Source organism: Gossypium hirsutum, chromosome D05 (genome assembly GCF_007990345.1).
Source record: "Gossypium hirsutum isolate 1008001.06 chromosome D05, Gossypium_hirsutum_v2.1, whole genome shotgun sequence".
NCBI classification, from domain to species: Eukaryota; Viridiplantae; Streptophyta; class Magnoliopsida; order Malvales; family Malvaceae; genus Gossypium; species Gossypium hirsutum.
In genome coordinates this window covers 57,967,219-57,981,793 of record NC_053441.1, presented here as the reverse complement: position 1 = coordinate 57,981,793, position 14,575 = coordinate 57,967,219, and the positions used below count along the sequence as shown (strand labels likewise).

Below are 14,575 nucleotides of genomic sequence, written 5' to 3'. Positions count from 1 at the left end.
CTTCTTCTATTTTTTCCTCTTCCTTCTATTCTTTATTTTCTTTCTTTTTCAGTTCTTCTTTCTTTACTCTTTATTTTTTATCTTTGCCGTAAGCAATACGGGATTAGTTGAAGTTACGTTGTTAGTTTTCTCAGTTGGAAGGTTAATAAGTAAGGTTTCACTGTCAATTTGTCAATGCCAAGGAGGAGTGTTGAAGTTGGCTTCCATGCAGACAAAGAAGTAGGGAAGCTGTTCGAGCCATGCAATTGCAGTTGAAGCATATGTTGCTGTTTTGTTCTTTCAAGTTAATGTTTTGTTAATTAGTTAGATTTGAACTAATTTGTTAATGTACTTGATGTAATTAGGTGATGTTTGAGCTGATAAATCAGCTTTTCAAGTGTACAAGTTATGTTTAACAAGTTACTAGGCTACTTAGTGGATTTAGGTAGATGTTTAGGTGACATTGTCTCATTTTGACCAGCTGATTTACTGGTATTAATGGCATTGTGCCTTCATTCAAAAAAATTGAAAATCTTTTACAAAACTCTTGTTCATTTGTTCTTTACTCAAGCATTTCTGTTCATAAAACTAGAGTTGCATTTTGTTGTTTGTTTAGCAAGACATTGAAGCTTAAAGCTTAAGTTTCTGTCAAATTTTCTCTTACGGTTTTCTTAGTTCCAACACCTACCTCGATTAACCGACTTAGTGCTTGGTAACCTACCAAACCTCGTGAGCTTCAGCCCTGTGGGTTATCATTTTGTTTTCCCATCTTTGACGTATTTGAAAGTAAAAGGTTGTCCCAACGTAACCACAAGATTTAGTTTTGATTCAAAGGAATCAGTGCATGCCAAAACAAAAGTTCATCCATTGAATTATTTTCTTTATGTATTCTTCCAAACACTTTATTTACTAAGCTTTAATTTCTATGCATTAATGCAATATTTTTATTTTGGCTGTGAAATTGCATCAACTGTAATCGGTTTCTGCTGGCTGTCAATATTTCTTTCTAGATATCATTGTTGCATTATTATTTTCAATTCACAGTTCTTGTTCTTAATATGACATCCTTTGTCCAATTTTGGAAAACTGGCTTTGCTTTCTTCATCATCAATCATCAAAAGCAAACAGTAATAAGTGAAGGTTTAATTTGCTTTGCAGGCAAGCCAATCAGTTGATGAAATTATTGTGGAAGAATCTGCTATAGCTCAAGAAACTGCATGGCCAATTGGTAGTGATATAGAATAGCGGAAACATATTTGAAGATGGTGGAATGAACAAGTCACAGCTCTAGTAGAGCATTCTGAATAGGAAAATTAATGGAGCAGTAAATGAAGTAATTTCTATTTAAGGATTTCATTTGAAAATTAATGATTGTGAATGTTTAAATTGAATGCCATTTATTTGTTATTATGTACCACTTTTTGTTTTTCTTGTGAGAGAAGACATATTTATTGAGGTAGAAGAAAAAAACAAAGTGAAGTTGAATTTATGTGAATCATGTTGATTAATCAAAGATTAAAAAAGAATGGAGTAATTATTAGAAAGAATATTAAAAAATAAAAATAAGGTCTTTGACAGAATTTAAAATTATTTATTTTAGTCTGCCAGATCCTTCTGCACATGAATAACATATACTTGTCTACAAATAATTATCAACTTTATTAAAAATAGTACAAAAGTGGTAGCCATATATTCTGGCATCAGCATTTTTCATTGTCAGCTTTGAATGTCATTTTGTTTTTATTATTAAAATGGTGAAATTACATTCTTACTATTATAGACATATATAATTTAATTTTGACTCCAAAAAATATTTTCCAGCTCCATGCTATTAAACATATGTGAATTAATAACACATTAGCCCAAATAAATGTGAATCAATCCATGTGTTTAAAAAAGATAAGGGTAAATTATACTATTAATCCCTCAATTATGTGTCATTTAATTAAAAGAGTTACAATTTGACCACTAACATTTTTGAAATTGTTTTTTTCACCCAACTATTAAATAGCTAACAATCACACTTTTTTAGTTAGTATAATGACAATTTTAATCCTTTATTTTTATATTTTCTCTCAATTTAACCCTAATTCTATATAAAAATTATTTTAAAAAACTCAATATTATTTAAAAAATACAAAATTCCATATAAAAATTATGATTTTTGCAACAACAAAACATTCAGCATTGCCATAAATCATGAAAATGGATGAAAAAAATACATCAATTTCAATCTCTTAATAGAATATTCATTTTGCACAAAGTTTAAATGTGATTAGAAACTAATGTTCATACAAGAAAACTTAATATTATATTGCAGTAAAGCTCAAGATTGTTCGATATTGAGACATAAGAAAGAAAAAGATTATTCAATAGAATCCAATAACAAATTTAAAACAACATAGGACCAAATTAGTAATACCTTCAAGTAGAGTTCCATGCTGTTGAAGAACTTCTTTCAAACTAATCTCACTAAGACTTGTGAAATTGACTTTGTTCCATTCTTTTAGTAAAAAAAATACAAAATATACCAGAAAATATTCTTTTTCAAACTCAATTAATAAAATTTAATTCATTTAAATCATTTTTTTGTTGATCTAAAACAATTGCTAAGTAACAAGCAAAGTATGAGTAGAAGTGACTACAAATGTGTGTACTTCTGCAAGCACTGTGATAAGCAAAAGCAAAATAGGAAACATCAAAGTTTGTTTATGTAGTTCAGTTTCCCTACGTTTGTGAAGCCTTGCTCAGTGAGAAGAATCACTATATTGCTCAGTGATAAGATAGTCCAGTTTAAAAGAATTGTACTTGCATGGTTGTAGTTCATTAAAATGGGCGACTGAGAATTCAACTAAAAGGAAAAGCTATTCCAGCCTAACAGAGTTGAATTTATTGCCAAAGTTGGTTGTAATATCATTGGATATTTCTTCTGAACATCTTGTAGATGGCTTTGTGTTTCGTAGATTATAGAGCTTTGATGTTTGCATTGGCATAACAAGAGAAGCGTGGATCCAAAAGAGGAAAACTTATCCAATCTTAAGATCTTTTAGAATCGTTAAGGTTGTAGATGCATGCAAGCAACTATTTGAAGATGTAGAATCTCTTCAATTGAATGCTGTGGAGGGTCACCCGAACCTTATTCCGAGCATAGACTTGGGATTTAGTAAGTTGACTTCTCTAGATCTTCGATGGTGCCACTCTATGCAATGGCTAATTGATGCATCAAAGCAGCAAGTGCCAATCTCTAATTTGAGAAAGTTATCATTAAGTCGTATGTTTTATTTGGAAGAGATGTGCAATGCTCCCCAGCCGCAAGGTTTTTTACAAAAGCTTGAAGAGGTTATAGTTTCAGATTGTGGTGAGATGCAAGTGTTATATCCGATTGCTGAATTGAGGAGCATAGAACAAGAAGGGCCCAGTCATCATTTAAGCCTCCAAAGTCTGAAGATTGTTGAAATAGAGGGATGCAATAATTTGAAATATATATTCCCAATTTCAACTGCTAATAGCCTTGGGCAGTTGCATATTTTGAAGATAAAGAGTTGCTCGCAATTGGAAGATATAATCGAAGACCCACAAGTGGCAAACATATGTCTACTCCAAAGTCTAAGGGAAGTACGTGTATCTCATTGCAATAACTTGGCATCTTTTTTCCTTATTGTCCTATGGTCAAATATTGGGAAATTTGATTATGCTTTTCATTTTAGGTTTCGTTAATTGGGAAATTTGATTATGCTTTTCATTTAAGGTTTCGTTAATTGACTTGACTCAATTGAAAAAAACGGATGTGAATAGCATTTTGCTCACACAATCGTCTTTGCAAAAGTTAAAAGTGCACAATTGTCCTCAATTGACACATTTTATTATTTTGACTATGATACAAGTAAGATTTTTCTTTTTGTTTTATATTATTTATTTATTTGTTTCTTTTTTTTTCTTTAATAATTCATTGTTTGAATAGTTGTTTAAAAGATGGATTTTATTTTATAATTTTGGTCTAAAACTAATCTAAGTAACCTTTTAAACAAATTAGTTGATTATAATACCATATAATAAGATTAATAAAATCTTCAGAAAAAATATATAATAAGATTTTGTGTTGATTCAAAGAAATTAGTGCATGCCAAAACACAGGTACACTATCCTTCCAAACTCAACTATAAGCTTTAAAACAAATTTCATCCGTTGAATTATTTTCTTTATGTATTCTCCCAAACTCTATATTTACTATGCTTTAATTTCTATGCATTAATGCAATATTTTTATTTTGGTTGCCTGAGAGAAATTCTTTTTTTTTTAAATGTTTTAAATGACTAAATGAAATTGCATCAACTGTATATGGTTTCTGCAATATTTATATAGAACTAGGGCCAAATTGATAGTTTGGCCATATTTGGTAGGCTTGATGTAAAAGAGGAGTATTATGTTAAATAACACTCAACTCTCAAATGATGAATAAAAGATAGATGCTACTGCATCAAATTGTTTGGTTGTTGAAAATTGTGATATATATTACTATTCTTACCATGTGTTCTTTGATAGAATATTAGGGATAGGGGATGGGGTTAACACGGTTCGCACTTGTACCAAGCAAGTGTTGGGTACAATATATTAATCTTCTTACCATGTGTTTTCTATGAGTTAAAACATAATTGTTATTTATTAATTTATCATCTTACCCTTAACATCTTTTTTTATATAGTTTAAAATAAAATAAAAAATATTAGTATTTACAAAATATTTACATTAAACTATAATAAAATAACAAAATAAAAATATTATAACATTTAATTTTATAAAATATTAAAACAATAAAATAAAATTATTAACAGTTCTATAATTTATATTTTTGTAATCAGAGAATATATTCTCTGAAAAGTTTTAATCAAAGTCTCAAATGTAATGATTTCCCGATTGATTTCCTGATTCAAATGATGTAAAGAGATAATAGCCCTCTATAAAAGGCTATCAGATTGAGAATGAAAGACAGAACTCGATATCCCCATTTGAGTTGTTTCTCCAAATTTTCCAAAAGTTTCTTCAAAATTTAATACTAAGTTTTTCAAATTTTCAAATTAAGTTTTCAAACTTAAGTTTTTTATCATTACCAATCCGATCCTAAGATCCTCGGGACTTACTGGTATTAGAGCCAAGGAGGAGTAGGTATTTCTAAGTTTAAGAAAAATTTCAATTTGTTTTCAATATTTTCGAGTTCTGGTTTAACTATCTCCATCGACGTATTATTATTTTGCTGAGAATTGATACAGTGTCCATTTAGCCATGGGTTAGGCATGTTAGGAACATAGTATCCCTGTAAGCAACTTAATTAATTCGAAGATCCAGATAGTAGAATCACCTGTAGGAAATAAGAAAACAAAGAATGTTTCATTTCCTTAGAAGAACAAATTCTTCTACAAGCCTTGTTTCCAACCAATCCCAAGAATCCGACCAAACTTCAAACAACACTGTTAATGAACAAGAAGAACATTACGAAAATATTCCCCAAAGATTTGATAATTGGACTCTTCCAAGAGTTCCAACAAACCAAGTTTACAAGAAAACAACTTTTGAAAATTTAAATGATTCTTGCAGTTATGTTATAAAAAACAAAAGAAAGGAGTTTACCTATTCAAAAAGAATATGAAACAATCCAATTATTAGATAAAGTCGTCATTAATAAACTCAAAGAACAAAGATACAAATATATCCATTTTGGATTAGTCCAGGTGGGGTCAAACCTCTTAGTACTGAAGCCACTAAAAATACCTCAATATTAGTAGTCTTAAGAGACCAAAGACACATCATGTTTAATGACTCATTATTAGGAACTATAGAAACAAGCCTATGTACAGGTCTAATACATTTTAATTGTTATCCAAATTTTATGGTTTCTTTGACTGATAAAAATATTTTACAATCTTTGACCCTCCAAAGACATACCCATAACTATAAAATGCTACCTAGTACGGAAGTATTAACATTAGTTTATAGACTCCATTTCAAATTTATGTATTCTGTTGTTAATACCAAGGCTTTACTCCAAAGCCCAAAAGGAGAAACCCTCTTAATAGAGATAGATACCAGAAGATCTCATACCACAATCCCAAGAACAATACAATGGCATGAGATAAACCTCCCTGATAAATGGAAACTTGAAGGTGCTACAGATCTTGTGGCACCAACCCCCATAAGAAACACTTCATTAAGTGAAATTTCTCAACACTAAGATGGCACAGTTGAATTAAAATTCAATAGGCCACAAAGAATGCCTCCAAGATATTCCTTTGAAATAGGAAGTACCAGCACAGCTTTTAGAAGGTTAAATATAGAAGAATAGTCAAATCCAGAAACACAAATAGTAGATTTTAGGACTGCCAGAGCCTCTGCCTGTTCTATCACGACAACATTTAGGACCAATTTACAAGGAATAGATAATTCCTCAAATATAACTCAACCTATCTATGCTAGACAGGAAGAGAGTCCCCAAAATTCACCTAATATGTCACCAACATATTCATCAATGACTAATAATGCAAGACAAGGAGAAAATTTAGAAATATTTGTTTTAGAAAAAATGTTTGAGAACTTCTATTCCAACAAAAATAAGCAAAAAAGAGAAGATTAGTTTAAAAATTATAATGATAAAAAAGAAAGCATTCTTCAAGAATATTCTAGATTTATGAATATCCATAAAGTCCACATAAAATTCTTTGAATGGTTTGAAGAATATTATTTAGAATCTGTTAATACAATAAGACATAATACTAGATGGCAGACTAATAAAGGAGAAGTTGAATCTCGACATCCCCCTTTAATGGAGGTTCAATATCTTCACAAGAATACTGGAATAAAAGCCAATCCTTTAAGAATGAGAGCTCCAGATGCAGGAGAACAAATCTCATCAAAAGATATTAAAATGATAGTAGAACAAAACAATTATACAAATATTAATCTTCATACAATAGGAAAACAATTAGATTATATTGAAAATCTGGTAGCGAGTCAATTGACCAGGAAAGAACCAGTAAAAGAGATAACCGAAAAAAGTTCCAAAAAACCAATATTCACACCTTATGAGATTCCAAAAACTTTCCAAAAATCCCAAAATAATTTCCTAACAGAAATCCAAAATAGACTTAATGCTTTGGAAAGCTACAAGTCTGAATTAATTGCCCCTGATATCCCAATAGAATCCCAATATTCAGTAAATACATTACACCAATCCTCCCAATTTGACTTAGATCAGTCAGATGAACAATAAATTAACAAGATGGCCTGGAAAGAACCAAAAAGATTATATTATCCAAAAATCACTGCACCCGATCTTAACATAGAAGAAAAACCTGTTTTCCAAAATAAATACAATGCTAATACAATATATGAATGGAATATAGATGGAATATCTGAATGCAATATTCTTAGTTTATTACAACAAATGACAATGGTTTCAAATGTTTATAAAACCCAAAATCAAAATGGATTAATCAGTGATCATGCTATAGCTAATCTTTTAGTTGCTGGATTTACTTTCAATTAAAAGGATGGTGGGATCATGCACTTACTAAAACCCAACAGGAAGAAATTTTAAAAGCAATAAAAAAAGATGACCAAGATAGAATTATTTTGGACGAACAAGGAAGAGAAATCCAAGATGCAATAGCAACTTTAATTTTCTCAATCTCTAAACATTTTATTGGAGATCCTTCTCATCTTAAAGATAGAAATTCAGAATTATTATCAAATTTAAAATGAAAAAAATTAACTGATTTTAAATGGTGTAAAGATGTCTTTATAACTAGAGTTATGCAAAGATCTGATAACCAATAACCATTTTGGAAAGAAAAATTTCTAGTAGGACTTCCCACTTTATTAGGAGAAAAAGTTAGGAATCAAATAAGAGAAAATTACAAAGGTATTATTCCATATGAAAAGCTTACATATGGTGAACTAATTAATTTCACCCAAAAAGAAGGATTAAAAATTTGTCAAGATCTAAAATTACAAAAACAACTTAAGAAAGAAATATATGAATGTAGAAAGGAATTAGGATCATTCTGCCACCAATTTGACATTAAAAATGAACCTTCTGCTTCAAAACCATGTTACCCTGTAAAGCCAAAAAATAAGAAAAAGAATAATTCAGAATATTATAAAAAACTCAAATATAGAAAATACAGAAAATGAAAGAAACAACAAAAAACAGAAAACAAAATTGATAAAACAATAAAATGTTATAGGTGTGGAAAACCAGGACATATTTCAAAATATTGTAAAATCAAAAGAAAAATCAATAATTTAAATCTAGATGAAGAGATAGAACAAAAATTAAATGAAATCCTATTAGAAACAACTTCTTCTGAAAATGATACATCTACTGAAACAGATGAATTACAAATAGATGAATTACATACAACATCCCAGTCTTCTAGTGATGAAAATGAACCTTCAATTAATATGTTAACCAAAGATCAAGAATTTATGATTGAAGTTATTGACAAAATTCAAGACCTAGAGCTTAAAAGAGAATACCTTTTGAAATTAAAATTCTCATTAAAAGATAAAACAAAAAAAAGAAAAAGAAATCATTTCTAATCAATCACAAATGTATAATATACAAGACATAATATTTAATAAATATGAAAAAATAAAACCAAGGCAAATTACAAATTCTGAATTACAGTCGAAAATAAAACAGATTAAATTGGATCTTTCTCAGGTTAAAACAGAACAAGAAATGAAAGAGCAAATGAGAACCTTAAAATACGAAACCTTAGAAAAAAGTTCGTCAAAAATTGAACTTGAACCTGAAGAAAATACACAAGAATATATGATGATTCTAACTAAAGTATCTATTCAAAGATATTTAATAAAAATAAATATTGTTATAAATAATGAATTTCAATTGGAAACAATAACCCTTTTTGATAATAATTCCAATAAAATATTATAATAAAACATCAGAATCTCTTAAAGCTGCAAATGGTAAAAAACTAAAAATTACTTACAAAATTCCCAATGTAGAAATATCCAACAAAGGTATAAAATATCAAATATGTTTTTTAATGGTAAAAGATATTACCCAAGATGTCATATTAGGAACCTCATTCATATCCTTACTCAAACCTTATAAAGTAACAAATAATTTTATCTCCACCAAAGTTTTAAACACTAAGGTGGAATTTCCTTTTGTAGAAAAACCGAAAATAAGAAATCTCAACCTGTTAACACTACACCAAAACAAGTTTTTAGCGGCACTTTTTTATGCATTTAGTGTCGCCTTTTAGCGCCGCTAAAAGTATTTGCAACGTTTTTGAAAGCGCCGCAAAAAATGTCGCTGTTGTTAACGCCGCTATAGATCATGACCTTTAGCGGCGCTTTTCCCACAAACGCCGCTATAGATCAAGACCTTTAGCGGCGATTTTTCCACAAACGCCACTATAGATCAAAACCTTTAGCGATGCTTTTCCACAAACGCCGCTATAGCTCAGGACCTTTAGCGGCGCTTTTCACACAAACACCGCTATAGCTCAAGACCTTTAGCGGCGCTTTTCACACAAATGCCACTAAAAACATATCTTTAAAAAAATAATTTTTTTTAAATAATATTTATTTCTATGATAAATAGTATATTTTTTTTAAGGATAAAGAAAAAAATATTATTTAAATTAAATTTTCTACAAAAATTTTAACTTTAAAACTAAATATAAAAATTAATGAATTTAAATTTAGAATTTAAAATAATAAATTAATAACACAATTAAAATCCAAAAGTTAGAACTCTTAAGTAAAAATAAAAATTTAGAATCAAAACTAAAATAAATAATACATATGCAAGGTAATAAAACATACAATGCATTTTCTTAATCAAGTAGATCTTGGTAATAAAAGATATAATACATTTACTTAATCAAGGAAATCTTGTACATCATTGAAGTCACACCATCAAATCTGTACCCATCAAACTTATACTCCTCCAGCCACCATCTTGCATTTGAAAGAAGATACCTTAGTACCTAAAGCAACAATTAAGAAATAATATTTACAACTAGAAGGGAGGAAGCCAAAATCTTTAAACAAGCTATTCATTAAGAAATAGCTTAGTGTGACAATAACACCTAATGCTATAGAGAGAAAGCAGAACGAAAGGTAGAGAGATTGTACAAATGTGCCAATGGCATTAGGGAAGCTTTTCCAATTCAAAACTGGTTAGATAATGCAAATTATGGAATTTAGAGACAAGAAGGTTGTATATCTCCCAGGCAGCTAGCTTAAGCTTGATCTACATTAACTGTTTGTGCAGATTATTAATGGAAATATAAACTACTATAACATTTATAGACCCCCCTTTTTTTTTCTTTTCGGGCAAAGATGCATATAGTACACAGAAATGTATCTTATTGCATTCAAGATGCTGTAAAGAAAAACATAAAAAACAAGCCAAAATATATGCCTAAACACAATCCTATGTCTAACTCCAAATAATAAGCGAAAATAGAAAAATAAAGCCAGCAAATGGATTCGTAAACATAAGCACTAGAAAAAGTAGAAACACATACCACATAAATCGTTTAATTTCTTTGCCATCTATTTGATCTCCTTTTCAACTTTCTTTATGCTGGTTGAATAAGGTCCTAATCCCTGCCAGGAAAAAAATAGAGGAGTTTCTATTATAGCTGCCCAAAAATCAATACAGATAAAAACTAAAAAATAAAAAAAAAGAAAGATCAAAAATGATGCAAAGCTCAAATGGTGAATGACAAATAGGTTTGCTTTTTTAACTAATGTAAATCCTTGCCGTCGATTTCGAAGATGATAATTGCCAGAACAATCAACTTCACAATGTTGTTTAAGTAAAAATCAACAAAGCTATCTGATCTAACTAGTCATCCTAGCAGGTAACCTCTCCGCACACTGTTGAAAAGAAGAGTAAATAAGGCAACTAGATCTATAGCTCAAAATAACCAGCCTCAATTCCATTTAGAGCCATGCTATCCTGATGATCAGTCTTAAGATACAAACATTAAACACAATACAGCAGTCATCACTTGCAAAGAACGGAATAGAGGCGAACATTTGAGAACAAACAAATTTTGCAATGTTTCGTATCTTTTTCAATCCAACATCAAGAAAACTCGAAGAAATTATAGGAGAACTAACTAGCAGCTAGAACAAAGCTTCAAGGTTAATTCTTGAAAATGTCACCGAAGCTAAAACCTAAACTTTAGAAATATTCTCTACTTATTACGAAAAGCCATCACCACCAAAACTAGTATAAAGAAATATCTAGTGTGATTATCACAAACTTAAATATCAACTACTCATAGTTAGGAAATTAAAATGCACAACAATCACCTTATACATATCATAAATGAATCTTTATCCTGTAAACAGAACAATTCATATAGTGAAGAGAAAGAAACAGGATGCTCAACTTTGATGAACAGAAGACTGCACATGTAAAGAAAACTTCTCTTGTAAAATGTATTTTATTAAAAAACTAATGCTTTACTTTCAGTCCTAATGCCCAGGAGGAAGATTTATTCTAACAAGTCTAGAAAGAAATAGAATATAAAATAAGATCCCACATATTATAGCATTGAATGAAGATTTTATAGAACTTATGATCCTCCTTCACAATTAGAATAACCATATGGAACTGAACTTGTGGAAGAGTTGACTAACAATTTGCTACATGCCAAGGAAAAGGGAGATGCATACTGGGCTACTCATTCCAACATGTGACTCATAAATTCCAAGTGATTTTGGTCTTTTTGGCGGGGGGTGTTTGAATACATACTTTTCCTATCACAAGAGCAACATCATTAGTAACAAAAAGATAAAAGACACATATAGCAGACTAAACTAAGTTGATCGTGCTGTGCAGCAATTAAATTGGAAGAGAAAGAATGTAATTTAGAAACTGACTTATATATGAAAGTGAACCAACTGAAATTGTTTTCTTAAAAACCTTTTTTCAAGGGAATTGGTCTTAACTATTTACTATGTAAAACACTCCATTAACATTAAAACAAAACACAAAAGTTATGCTTATTTTTATTAAATATTTACTATGTAAAACACTCCATTAACATTAAAATCACTATTTTTTTTCTTTTGAGAACTAAAATTCAAATACTTAAATTGCTTTTTCTAATCGAATCAGCGAATTAAGTCAATAATTGCAGTTTCCAACACTAAACTTCGACTGAACCTTGCAATATCCAACTTGAGCTAATTTTAAATCTATTCTGGAAACCCAGAAATAATAAGCAATTAAAGGAAGAAACCACTGATGAGTTGGAGGGTACCACTGACGAAAACCAGCATGCCGCCAGCGCCGGAGGGCTGGCAATCGACGGTGGTGATGCTGTGCTGACATCGCTGGAAAGGAAGGCTGGTGAGTTTAGCGAAGATGCTCTGAGAGCCTTGGATCTTTTGACCTTCGAAGGTCAACATTAAACCGTCCTGGTAGAGATTGGCTAGACCGGCCCTGTTCGAAAAGATGAAATTACCAAAGAGTGAGCGAAAAGGAGATGGGAAGAATCGAAGAACTTTGGAGAGAGGGAGAAAGAAGATCCGAGAAAAAAGAAAGAAGAGGAGAAAGAAATGAGTTTGAAAAGGGTGAAGAAGCGAAGAAGAGGGGAAAAAAATTAGGGGTTTCAGCAGGGGAAAAATGGGATAAAAAAGCGCGATTTTTTTAAAATAAAATACTTTTAAAAAACGCCACTAAAAATTAAAGTTAAACGGTGCCGTTTTATTAAGTTTTAATGCATAGTTTTGGCATTTTCTGTAAAAAATAGTACTAAAAATTAATTTGTTTAAGCTAAACGGTGACGTTTTAAATAATTAATTCTAAACTTTTTAAGTAATATTTATAAGAATTATATAAAATTATAAATTTTAGGTTTTTTTGTCTTTTTTGTTTGTCTTTTTATTTCATTTCTTATAATTAGGTTCTATATATCCAAAATAATTAATTATACGTATCTAAATATATATCCATATATATATATATCAATACTTTTTTTAACTTATTTATTAATTATATTTAAACTAATATTTAAGTATATCAAATGGTTTAGATTAAAATTTTAAAATATATTTAAAAAAACTAATTAATCTAAACCCCAAACCCTAAATCATTAACTCTTAACCCCTAACCCTTAACCCATTAACTCTAAACTAATTAATCTAAATTTTTTTTTCAGATTTTGTTGGTTAATAATTTTTATTTATGTTGAAAAATAGAGGAAAAAATAGTTGATATATATTGTTGTGAACCAAGATAACTCTGTTGAAGAAATGAAAGTAGGAGTGAAAGTGCATTATGAAGAAGCTTACCATCTTTTACAAATTTATTATCTCTTTTACAATTATATAAGAACATATTTAAAATATAAATTAAAAAAAACTAATTAATCTAAACCCAATACCGTAACTCGACCCCTAAATCCCTAGCTAAACCCTAAATCCCTAACTCCTAACCCCTAACGTCTAACCCCAACCCTAACCCCTAAACATTAAATCTTAACCCTTAAACCATAATCCCTAAATCCATTTATATATACTCCTGATCAATTATAATAACCTTAAAATAGTAACCCCTAAACCGACCTAAAATCTTAAATTAATAATCATATATATACCCTAAACCTAAAACCCTAAATTAACTATAGTGATAATTAATTAATTCAATATTTTAAATTTAAATTAATACTATCTCTTTTACGATTATATAATAAATTTTTTAATATATAAATTAAAAAACAATCAGTAATCATGTACCCAAAAAACTTTAAAATTATTTTAAAAAATAGTATTTTAATTTTTCTATGTGTTTTATTTCAAATTATTTCTACGTGTTATTTTTTTCTAAAGATTTTAAATATTCAATTAGAAATAAGTTGAATTTTATTTAATTAATATAAATAATAAACTAATTAAGATAAAATGTTTTTTGCGGCGCTTTCACAAAAATGCCGCTAAAAACCCGAGCATTAGCGGCGCTTCATCAAAAATGCCGCTAAAGCCCCGAGCATTAGCGGCACTTCATCAAAAATGCCTCTAAAATCCCGAGCATTAGCGGCGCTTTTTTAAAAACGCCACTAAAACTTAGAGCATTAGCGGCGCTACTCCAAAAACGCCACTGAAGCCCCGATAGGTCATCAAACGACACCGTTGGGTTTGGTTTTTTGCAGCGTTTTCCCAAAAACGCCGCTAATGCTTTTTTTTAGCGGCGTTTTCTTAAAAATGCTGCAATGCATAATCTTTAGCGGTGATTTTCGTAAAGCGCCGCTAATGCTTGATTTTTACCGGCATTTTTGTCCAAACGCTGCTAAAAGTGCCGCTAAAAGCCTGTTTTGGTGTAGTGTAAAATCTTTATCCATTCATAATGGGAAAATTAATAATTTAATTAATTATAAACAGAAGCAAATCTCTTTTCTAAAAGAAGAAATATGTTTTAAAAAATTAACTGAACAATTAAGAAAAAGAGAAATACAAAAAAGAATAGATCAAATCAAAAAGAAATAGAATCAACAATTTGTTCTGACATTCCTAATGCCTTTTGGAATAGAAAGAAACACAAAGTATCATT

At 29.7% G+C, this 14,575-nt stretch overlaps 1 long non-coding RNA gene across 1 annotated transcript; it reads right to left on the bottom strand.

Annotated features, from left to right (window-relative positions):
- Window positions 1-9,776: 9,776 nt before the first annotated feature.
- On the bottom strand, window positions 9,777-12,691 carry LOC107903658 (uncharacterized). Its single transcript, XR_001685877.2, has 3 exons — window positions 12,288-12,691; window positions 10,536-10,617; window positions 9,777-9,992 (listed from the first exon to the last, which is right to left on the bottom strand). It is a non-coding gene; the product is annotated as an uncharacterized lncRNA (long non-coding RNA).
- Window positions 12,692-14,575: the final 1,884 nt, after the last annotated feature.